This window comes from Electrophorus electricus, chromosome 13, assembly GCF_041902795.1.
Source record: "Electrophorus electricus isolate QZ-2024a chromosome 13, ASM4190279v1, whole genome shotgun sequence".
Taxonomy (NCBI): Eukaryota; Metazoa; Chordata; class Actinopteri; order Gymnotiformes; family Gymnotidae; genus Electrophorus; species Electrophorus electricus.
In genome coordinates, this window is record NC_137509.1 from 3,581,686 (window position 1) to 3,594,019 (window position 12,334).

A 12,334-nucleotide genomic window follows, 5' to 3' on the forward strand; every position below is an offset into this window, starting at 1 on the left:
GAGCTGGTATGGCGGGACCAGGACAGGTCCTGCGAGATGTGAACACCAAGGTACCTGAAACTATCTACTCTCTCCACCGTGGTCCCACTGATCCTCACAGGTTGGTAGTGCCGCTCCTGCTTCTTGCTGCAATCCACGATCAGCTCCTTTGTCTTACTGACGTTTAGGAGGAGATTATTTTCCTGGCACCAGTTTTCCAGGTGTTTAATCTCCTCCAGGTAGGCCCTCTCGTCATTGTCCGAGAACAGACCCACGACAACGGTGTCGTCAGCAAACTTGACAATGATGTTAGAGCTGGAAGTGGCTGTGCTGTCATAGGTGTACAGTGAGTAGAGCAGGGGGCTTAGGACACAACCCTGAGGAGCTCCAGTGCTGAGGGTGAGGGTGGTTGAGGAGCAGTTTCCCACCTGTACTGATTGTGGTCTGTCTGTTAGGAAGTTGGAGATCCAGTCGCACAGGGATGTATGCAGTCCTAGATCTCCCAACTTAGTAGTGAGTAGGGAGGGGATGATGGTGTTGAATGCTGAACTGTAGTTCACCGAATGTGTGTTCATGTTCACAGTTTGCATTATACGTGCGCGCCACTGTCTGTATCGCAGGTTAAACGTTTGTCTTCGTTGAGAGTCTGTAGTCCTGCCTCTTGCCCAGCAGCACTCAGCCCGTTACAATGCTGACTTACTGTTTATAATTTTTCTGCTTCTGTTTCCTTACTGCTATGCAAAAGAGCATTTATTACTCTCAAGATTCATTTTTAGAAATTCATTTGATTACTTGGGAATAGCCTTTAGATGATCAAATGAAAGTAAGAACCGTAAGAAAGCATTTTCTTAGTTATAGTAATAAATACCAACATACTAATCTAATTCAAGAGGGGTTACACTCTGCGGGTCCTGGAGCACTGTTGACTCTTAAACTCTGTAATGAGCAGCTGTGTTGTGAAGCGGTAATATAGAAAACATAGTCTGTCACAAAATATCTTTATTTAGCCTCAACTTGGAATGATGCAAAAGTGCATAAGCCTATTATATCTATAAACTATAATGTAAACTATAATCAGTAAAGTAAATCTTTATTGATGAAACAAAAACTGTAAAACTGTCAGAGGTAAAATAACTTTAACCAATAGTCATGACTAAAACAATGTTAGGATACACATGTCAAGTGCATATATTCTATGTTTAAGGGAGAAGAGACAAATTGATCATTTAAAATTGACTATTCCTTGTTATTTTCAACATTAGGTAGTGTTAATGTACTGTTTTTAACAGAACAAAATTTAAACTTGATATTCTTGATATTGATATTCTTTCACCACTGGTAAAACAGAAAATGTCATTTCTTTGATATTGTTGTTTTATAGATGATTAAAGTGATTAAAATGTAAGCATTTGTTTAAAAACAGAAACAATTTCAGATTATATTACTCTGTTGGCATGCTTTTGCCATTGGTTTTACAGAAAATATTTTTTCCTGTTCTTATAGTTTTATGAGATGACAGAAGTGTATTCAGTCTTCAATATACGAGAGATGATCAATGGAGCCAAGTTTGTACCCTTCACTAAAGTAAAAGGCCTGAAGTATGGGTAAAGTTTCTCAATGAAAGACTGACCAGTGAAAGAGGAGATATGAAACCTGGCCTCCACATCATAAAAGGAGACCAGACCCTCCTCATAATCCTCAAACACTCCCACATTCTGGTGCTTCTCCTTCAAGAATAGTATGACAGTTGGACCAGTGCAAGCCTTGTATTCATTCCCCTTCCTCAGGCACACAATCCAGCATCCATTTTGAGGGCTTAGTGTATACTTCCCCTTCCTGTTAATGGACTCTCTGGCCACTCCTACATCCCAATATGTCTTCCCTTTGACCTGCACCTCATAGTAAAATTTCCCTGAAGCGAACCCCACCTTTCCCAGGACAACAGGATACCTATCAAACCACTTTGGGTAGTCAGGCAAATTCTGTATTGTGTCTCCATATGACAGTTATTTTCCATAATTACACAGGATGAGCTATATCAGGATCCAGTGTCACATCCACTAAGAACAACATACAGTATATGAGAACTTAATGTCCTCATCATCCAAGGGATCTTACTGATTAACATTTGTAAGATGGCTTGTAGAAGCAGTGGTAGCTCAGTGGTTAAGGTAATTGACTTGTAATCAGAAAGTTGCCAATTCAAGTTCCGCTGCCAAGTTGCCACGGTTGGGCCCCTGAACAAAACCCTTAACCCTCAATTGTTCAAGTTGTACTCAGTCAAAATTGTAAGTTGCTTTGGATAAAAGTGTCAGGTAAATGTAGAAGTGTAGCATATACACACTGAATAATCACATGATAAGGTATCTGCTATCTTGAAAAGGCTGCCATACATTTTACAGTGATATACGCCTCTGTTATTATTTTAAAAACAAATTCATAATAAAAGAGGTCACTGGAAATATGGCACAATTGAGCAGAAAGCTTTACATGTCCTTTCTACAGAACAGCTCCAGGGGTCTTGTGTTCTGGCATATGTAGTCCTCCAGGTTCTTCACAGGGTTTATCAAGTTGGGTTTCTTCTTGAAGTGATCCACTACCTCTCTCAGTGTTGTATTAATCTTGAGTTCAGGGCTTGTGATGAACTTCTCTTTACATAGTGGACACAGACAGTGTCGATTCTTGTCCCAGTATTGTGTAAGACAGGCAGGTCCTGCAGAAGTTGTGTCCACATGAAGTGGAGACTGGATCCGTTAACACATCCAGACAGACAGAACACATGACCTGCTCCCCAGACAGGAAGCAGCTGGCGTCATGTCTGACTGATAACAAAAGAAACATGAAGAAACTTTCATTTATTCTTAATCTATAATATAATGTATTTGAATTATTGTCACACATTGTTCCTAAATATTTCAGAACTAAATCTGAAAGGAAAACAGTGAATAAAAGATGTAAACCGTTTGTGACTGATAATTCGAGTTGAGTTTGATCATCATTATGTGTGTCTATCTTCATTCTCCAGGACTCAGCAACTCCCACCTCAGACTTTAAACTCCTGCTCTGAAACTTAACATGGTTTACACAGGCAACATGGAGCTCAGAGTGAAAATGACTTCATTCTGTATTACTGTGGTTTTATTTTGATCAGTTACTGATACAGCACACAGGTGTACAAAACAAAGTAGCTAATAAAGCTAATACACAGGCTATATTAAATGCACGTGTGTATGAGCTGTGTAACACACTCAGCTTGGCCAGTCATACGCCTCTTTTTCTCAGGTGGGTGTGTTGAGGATTCTATCATTTATTTTTCCTTTTCTTTAAAGCTTTTCAGAAGCAATGACATCACTATGCAAATGCACTTAATCTGTATGTGCTTCTTGCTTTTTAAAGCAGAATTATTGTATCAAGCACATCCATATAAGCAAAAGCACTGGAGCTCCTGAGATGACATTGATATTTATCTACAGAAGGTAAACCTACTTATTAAAATACAAATAGACAATGGTAACCGTAACTGTCATCTAACTTCCCATGTTTTTCTGTGTTTTTTTATGATAGTATATGCACTCAGTACTCATCAGTTAGCAGAACATAGTGATCTTTGACTGTTTCCCACCTTAGCTCACCAACCTGGTCAAATACAAATTTTTTTGAGCAAATGTTCACACTGTCCTTTAATGTTTACTTTTATCTGTTTATACAATAACGTTCGGTCGAAGGTCCTTGCCATCCTTAACATTGTTCACCCCTATAGACGAACAGTGGAGAAATGTCTGAACGATACACCATTCAGTGAAACACAGATCTTTACTTTTCTTTTTATTGCTTTTCAGCTGGTTGCAATTTTCTGTTTACAATCTCGGAGTGACTGAGCATCCAATAAAGATGGAACTGGGACGGTTTGTAACGAAAACGTTTCCTTTTTCAAATGAACTTTCGGTTTCACTTTTACTTACCTACCATGAAGTACGTAGCACTTCCATGTTCACTTGTTTTGTTCTTTTTCAGTTTAACAAAGTATGTGAACATAAACTGTGCAAAGGAGCTGAAACGTGTGTGTGTGTGTGTGTGTGTGTGTGGGGGGGGGGGGATTATTTACCTTTATGCAGATGTACCCGATGGTTATTATTAAGTATTATAACACTGTCCCATTGACACTGCTAGTATTAAAATCCTATTATATATGTATATCCAGCTTGTCATTTTTCCAGCTAACTTATATTCCACTCAATGATGTTTTTTTTTTTTAAAGAGAGACACCAAGTATCCATGTACCCAGGCTTCGGTTGTAACGCAATACATGTAGTGACGTTGCGTAATCAGGATACAAAAATTAACTGTATTCCGTTACAGTTACAGGGAACAAATGCAGCAATTATATTACTAGTAAGTCCTAAAAGTGTGGTGATCAGTAAGATCATTACATTATAGCTTAGCAAGATTACAATCAGCAAGATAAACAAGATTCACTCCCTCGCGCCCCTCCTTAAAGGTTCTATTCGCGGGACTGGTTCCCATCATCATCATCATCGAATATAGTCTGCGCTTATTTACAAGGTTTAAATGTGCCATGCCAGAAGCTTTTTTCTGGTGCCATTTATGCTGTTCTTTGTTTTTATTTGTCACGGAACGCTCGCCTCCCTCGAGCCACGTGCTTCGGCCCGCCACGTGCAGTGGGAGGACTGTCTTGTTTGTAACCACACCTGCACCTGGATCGTCTTTATGTATATAAACCCGTGTTAAAGTGTGCAGGTTGTTGGTCATTGTAGATGTAATCTCTAAATGTAACGTGTTTGTTAGATGTATCCTTGTGTATTGTGTTCGTTTAATGTCAAATCGTTTTGTCTAACGTTTGTATTACGTGAGTGCCGCTGTCGTTTGTTATTAAATGTTCGTCCCTGTCGAGGAAGTCTGTGCGTCTTGCCTCGCGCCCTGCGGCACTCGGACAGACAAGCGTTACATTATTAATAAACACAATATTTGTTCTCGTGGATACGAAATTTGGTTCATATGACTTAATACACGTTAAGTAAAAATGATCTAATCTCTCATATGCCCCGTAGTTGTTGTCAGATGATAAACTTTCTCACTAACTATAAATTGGTGAGAGTGAAGAATCCAGAGTACAATTCGCTTTTCGAGGTACCCTTCACATCCGAGTGTTACTTTATTAAAACACAAATTTTTAAAATAGACGAGTCCATGATCTCCTATCGCGGAAGAACATTTTATTCCGCATATTCCAACACTAAGAGACAAAACCAAAAGCAAAAACAGAAATCTAGAACTACACACAGGCAGACACAGAACTCAAAGTATGTGTAACAGGTACTGCCTTGTACCTTTAAAGAAGCATCACCATTGTCAGGGAAAACTAGGTTTATTAGTACGGCTTAAAAACAATCTAGTTAGACCTAAATATAATGAGCGGGTAATCTTGTTCTGGTTCTTATTTGCAAAGGGGTTCGTCGACAGTCAACGTAGACATCAACACACACTTGAATAAACCACTTTAGAAATGCAATTCATAATAGACTTTAAAATATCCCCACACCCAAATCACAGTAAAAGCTATACAGACAAATTCTACGTCACAGAAAGTCATGCAATTAAAGAGCAATCCTAGCGAAACAGAAAGTGACTTCACCAAAATACAGAACAGGTCACCCACAGCAAAACAAGGTGGAGTTGCGCTTATCCACAGAATGCTTTTAGTTTCCCTGACGCCATCCTTTCATTCACGGCCAGCTGCAGTCTTCTTTTTTCCCCCGTATTGTATAAGGCAGGTCTTGGTGAAGTTGTGTACACATAGAGTGAAGACTGGATCAGTTAACACATCAAGACAGACAGTACACATGAACTGCTCCTCAGACAGGTGCCTCCTGGAGTCACATGAAAGCATATTTGATGCACTATGAAGGAAAAACGTAAAAAAAATAAATAAATAAAAAACAACTTTAAAAGGCTTATAGTGTGGAAAATAGAATTTTCCTTTTTAATGAGTTGGCTGTACTAGGTAAACATTTTGAATGTTTTAAAAGCTAGCAGATAGTATGCATATGTAGTGGTTTTAACACTTTAATAAATTGTCAATCACAGTTGCTAAGGTTAATTGGGGCACAATCCTGATTAACAGGGACAATATATAAACTTTATTTAATTTATTAATGGTTAATAATTCAGTCTCAACTCATGAAAGTCGTCAGTTAGATTGTGAGGATTTCCTGTAGTAGGATGGTATGATCCGCAGGAATTACAGGATTTACACGTGGTTTTGCATCATGGATGTGAGGTAATAAGAGTGTTAACAAGCAAAAGAGGCCTAACATTGCATTAGACAACTGTTACAAACCCCAGGAACAACCCTCAGCCCCACACAGCCACGGCACTCGCACACATCCCGGATTTGAGTCACTGGAATTCTAGCACACACCTGATTCCTATTCCTTTCATTTCCTACCCCTTTATAAGCTTCTCCTCTCCGCATACTAGTCCCGAAGTATTGCTTACTTATGTGGTGTACCGAGCATGTCCTCATCCTGTATGTTTTCCTGGTTATTGACTCCTGCCTGCTTTCTAGACCTCGTCTCCTGCCTGACCCTTGGACACCTCCTGAATGCTACCCCGTGCATCGACCCGGGACCGACCCAACCGCGCTTACCTGTCTGACTGCACGTATTAGTTTGGTTGCTAAAATAAAACCTCTGCAACTGGATCTTCTACATGTGTGCATTCGTTACAACATATTAATCAAGTAAAACATAAAGGAATATAGAGAATCTTTGTGCATTTAGAGCGAGTTGCATACAGGGCAGAAGCCTCTGTAGAGGCCTCTGCAGGCTTCAGCAAAGGATTCTGGGTAGGCTTTGGTGGACCTCATATTGCTTTTTCCTGTCTGGGGAGCAGTTCATGTGTTCTGTCTGACTGGATGTGTTAACAGGTCAAGTCTCCACTCCATGTGGACACAACTTCTGCAGGACCTGCCTTACACAATACTGGGACAGCAGAACACACTGTCCGTGTTCATTATATAAAGAGAAGTCCATCAAAAGACCTGAACTCAAGATTAATACAACACTGAGAGAGGTAGTGGATCACTTCAAGAAGAAAAAGAGTCTAGATAAGCCTGATGTTCTTTGTGACACCTGCACTGGAGTGAAGTTGATGGTTGTAAAATCCTGTCTGGACTGTGCAGTGACATTGTGTAAATCTCATTTAGAGCCTCATAATAATGTTCCAAAACTTAAGAAACACAAACTACTAAACCTTGTAGAGAACCTGGAGGACTACATATGCCAGAAGCATGAGAGACCCCTGGAGATGTTCTGTAGAGAGGACAAGATGTGTGTGTGTGTGTGTGTGTGTGTGTGTGTGTGTGTGTGTGTGTGTGTCAGTTCTGCACTGAGACAGACCACAATACACACAACACTGTTCCTCTAGAGGAGCAGAGTGGAGAGAAAAAGGTAAGATACACTATAAAGATCAACCTTAAACAATGCAAATATATATTTTACTTAATTTATTAAGATTTTAAGTACTTAATTATGCTAAAATTATTGTAATACAAATTTCATATTTAACATGAATTTAATCATTTAAACATTATTTAAAACATAGGGAACCATTTATATTTAAAATATAAATGCAAATATTCTTTGTTTTCCTCTCTGCCAACAGGCACATCTGGAAAAGACACAGCCATAGGTGCAGAAGATGATCCAAGAGAGACTGAAGAAGATCATAGAGATCAGTCACTCAGTAGAGTTTGGAAAAGTGAATCAAACATGATATACTCCATATCTAATATAATATGTAGCTTGAGTTTCATTTTGCCGAGCTTAACAAACTGATTTTAAATATCTTTTCACCTTTGATGTTTTAATTTTTAGTGTTTTTTTTTTTTTTTCCAGAAAAGCACAGAGAAAGATTGCAGACAGTATTGAGGTCTTCGCTTCTCTGATATTGAGCTGCTTCAGGTGTAGGAGAAGAAGCAGAAAGCAGCAGAGAGGCAGGCTGAAAGACTCATTAAAGAGCTGGAGTGTCATGACACCAGATCACGATGCTGACTACAGTACCCAGCAGCCTGTTTATCACCCAGTCAACAACAAGACCAATCAGAGACATTTAATCAGATTTGTTTCTCCGGAATATTGAAAACACCTGTGTCTCTTTAATCTTAGAGTATTTAAGAAGGTTTCGGACTCTTAAGTCTTTGTGAAGTATTGTTGTTTTCTCTTAGTGTACTGAGTGGTTTTTGGATAAGCCTTTTTGTGTATCGAACCCTGTATTTGTATTCCCCTTTTGGATATGTTACTTGGCTTTTTTGCTAATTTGGTTTATGAACTTGGATTGATTTTTCTCTACGTCTTGGATTGCCCCTTTAGTGCTTCGGATTATTCCCCTTTCCCTGTACTATTAAAGTATTCCCTCCTTTTCTCATATCTGCAAGCGTCTGGTTTTGCCCGAGCCCTTACATGGAGCAGGACATCACTGATCTAAAGAGGAGAGACACTGAACTGGAGCAGCTCTCCCACACTGAGGACCACAACCACCTCTTACAGGTCAGTGTTCCTCTATCTGCTCAGAGACAACGCAGCACCTCACAGGACAACACTCCCCATGCTGAGGGGTTTCTCCTCCCTCCTGCTCTACTGTAGATGTACGCAGCCCTGAGCAGCCCTCCACACACCAGGAACTGGACTGACATCAGTACTGACACTGATGTGAGTGTGGAGTCTGTGAAGAGAGATTTGTCAAAGCTTCAGAAGATTCAGAATGAAAAACTCTGTAAAACATTGAATGAGAAGTTGAAAGAAACAGGTGAAAAGCTTTCATATTAGAAATGTTTTCCAGACATAAATCTGTAACATAAGAAATCTATGGTCCAAGAAAAGTAATTAATTCATTGATTGAGTAACTGATCAGTATTATTTAGTATACCTTCATTTTACAATAAATATGAATATTATCTCTTGTTAAAAGTTGCCTCTAGAAAATTGAAGAGGATTCAGCAGTATTCAGGTAAGTAAGGTTTCTGAAGTTTTCTTAAATGTTATTATTATCCATAATCTATTAAATTACATGGATCAGCATCATAAGTGTATCTTGTTAAACCATATAAAGTTGCATTAATTGTGGTTCACTGTAAAGTTCTGAGTTGCTGGTTTATTAGGTGCATCTGCTCTATAGCTCCACCTAAGGGGATACCAGACCATTTTTCTGGCCAGTCTAAAGTAATCAGAATTTTTCACTGATGGTAAATGTGTGTCTGTCTTTGCACAATTTTGCCACCTTTTTAATTACGGAATGGGAATTGTTAGTGGTTTACAATTTCAATGCGCAAAATATGAAAATGATTGCATATAAATGGATCATGTAAATTTAGATATTTTCCTTTAGGTTCTAGGTAGCATGAACTAACATCCAGAGTGAGTTATATAACTACAAAATGCAGGAGTGGTATCTTGCAACCTACAATTGACTGCAAATTAAATAACAGCCTATTAAATACAGCTATATAGTAGATACTGCATAAAGTGATTACTGAGTGTATATTTTACTCTCCTACAATCTTCTTACAGATTTTAATCCAGTTAAGCATAGGATGATGAGGACATGATGTTCCCTTCATTAAGTGCATTTGCTAAGTTTTTGTTTGTTTGTTTGTTTGTTTTCTTAAAAGCATTAAAGCTGAGAAAAAAAAGAAATGGCAGAATCCTCGTTATATTTAGGTCTAACTAGATTGTTTTTAAGCCGTACTAATAAACCTAGTTTTCCCTGACAATGGTGATGCTTCTTTAAAGGTACAAGGCAGTACCTGTTACACATACTTTGAGTTCTGTGTCTGCCTGTGTGTAGTTCTAGATTTCTGTTTTTGCTTTTGGTTTTGTCTCTTAGTGTTGGAATATGCGGAATAAAATGTTCTTCCGCGATAGGAGATCATGGACTCGTCTATTTTAAAAATTTGTGTTTTAATAAAGTAACACTCGGATGTGAAGGGTACCTCGAAAAGCGAATTGTACTCTGGATTCTTCACTCTCACCAATTTATAGTTAGTGAGAAAGTTTATCATCTGACAACAACTACGGGGCATATGAGAGATTAGATCATTTTTACTTAACGTGTATTAAGTCATATGAACCAAATTTCGTATCCACGAGAACAAATATTGTGTTTATTAATAATGTAACGCTTGTCTGTCCGAGTGCCGCAGGGCGCGAGGCAAGACGCACAGACTTCCTCGACAGGGACGAACATTTAATAACAAACGACAGCGGCACTCACGTAATACAAACGATAGACAAAACGATTTGACATTAAACGAACACAATACACAAGGATACATCTAACGAACACGTTACATTTAGAGATTACATCTACAATGACCAACAACCTGCACACTTTAACACGGGTTTATATACATAAAGACGATCCAGGTGCAGGTGTGGTTACAAACAAGACAGTCCTCCCACTGCACGTGGCGGGCCGAAGCACGTGGCTCGAGGGAGGCGAGCGTTCCGTGACAAATAAAAACAAAGAACAGCATAAATGGCACCAGAAAAAAGCTTCTGGCATGGCACATTTAAACCTTGTAAATAAGCGCAGACTATATTCGATGATGATGATGATGGGAACCAGTCCCGCGAATAGAACCTTTAAGGAGGGGCGCGAGGGAGTGAATCTTGTTTATCTTGCTGATTGTAATCTTGCTAAGCTATAATGTAATGATCTTACTGATCACCACACTTTTAGGACTTACTAGTAATATAATTGCTGCATTTGTTCCCTGTAACTGTAACGGAATACAGTTAATTTTTGTATCCTGATTACGCAACGTCACTACATGTATTGCGTTACAACCGAAGCCTGGGTACATGGATACTTGGTGTCTCTCTTTAAAAAAAAAAAACATCATTGAGTGGAATATAAGTTAGCTGGAAAAATGACAAGCTGGATATACATATATAATAGGATTTTAATACTAGCAGTGTCAATGGGACAGTGTTATAATACTTAATAATAACCATCGGGTACATCTGCATAAAGGTAAATAATCCCCCCCCCCCCCCCCCCCACACACACACACACACACACACACGTTTCAGCTCCTTTGCACAGTTTATGTTCACATACTTTGTTAAACTGAAAAAGAACAAAACAAGTGAACATGGAAGTGCTACGTACTTCATGGTAGGTAAGTAAAAGTGAAACCGAAAGTTCATTTGAAAAAGGAAACGTTTTCGTTACAAACCGTCCCAGTTCCATCTTTATTGGATGCTCAGTCACTCCGAGATTGTAAACAGAAAATTGCAACCAGCTGAAAAGCAATAAAAAGAAAAGTAAAGATCTGTGTTTCACTGAATGGTGTATCGTTCAGACATTTCTCCACTGTTCGTCTATAGGGGTGAACAATGTTAAGGATGGCAAGGACCTTCGACCGAACGTTATTGTATAAACAGATAAAAGTAAACATTAAAGGACAGTGTGAACATTTGCTCAAAAAAATTTGTATTTGACCAGGTTGGTGAGCTAAGGTGGGAAACAGTCAAAGATCACTATGTTCTGCTAACTGATGAGTACTGAGTGCATATACTATCATAAAAAAACACAGAAAAACATGGGAAGTTAGATGACAGTTATGGTTACCATTGTCTATTTGTATTTTAATAAGTAGGTTTACCTTCTGTAGATAAATATCAATGTCATCTCAGGAGCTCCAGTGCTTTTGCTTATATGGATGTGCTTGATACAATAATTCTGCTTTAAAAAGCAAGAAGCACATACAGATTAAGTGCATTTGCATAGTGATGTCATTGCTTCTGAAAAGCTTTAAAGAAAAGGAAAAATAAATGATAGAATCCTCAACACACCCACCTGAGAAAAAGAGGCGTATGACTGGCCAAGCTGAGTGTGTTACACAGCTCATACACACGTGCATTTAATATAGCCTGTGTATTAGCTTTATTAGCTACTTTGTTTTGTACACCTGTGTGCTGTATCAGTAACTGATCAAAATAAAACCACAGTAATACAGAATGAAGTCATTTTCACTCTGAGCTCCATGTTGCCTGTGTAAACCATGTTAAGTTTCAGAGCAGGAGTTTAAAGTCTGAGGTGGGAGTTGCTGAGTCCTGGAGAATGAAGATAGACACACATAATGATGATCAAACTCAACTCGAATTATCAGTCACAAACGGTTTACATCTTTTATTCACTGTTTTCCTTTCAGATTTAGTTCTGAAATATTTAGGAACAATGTGTGACAATAATTCAAATACATTATATTATAGATTAAGAATAAATGAAAGTTTCTTCATGTTTCTTTTGTTATCAGTCAGACATGACGCCA

General features: G+C 38.6%; 2 pseudogenes; one reads left to right on the forward strand and one right to left on the reverse strand.

The window, feature by feature from the left end:
- The window catches only part of LOC113592250 (uncharacterized), a 39,227-nt pseudogene that overhangs the window by 2,454 nt on the left and 24,439 nt on the right, over positions 1–12,334 (forward strand).
- LOC113592251 (zinc-binding protein A33-like) lies at positions 1,485–6,472 on the reverse strand (annotated as a pseudogene).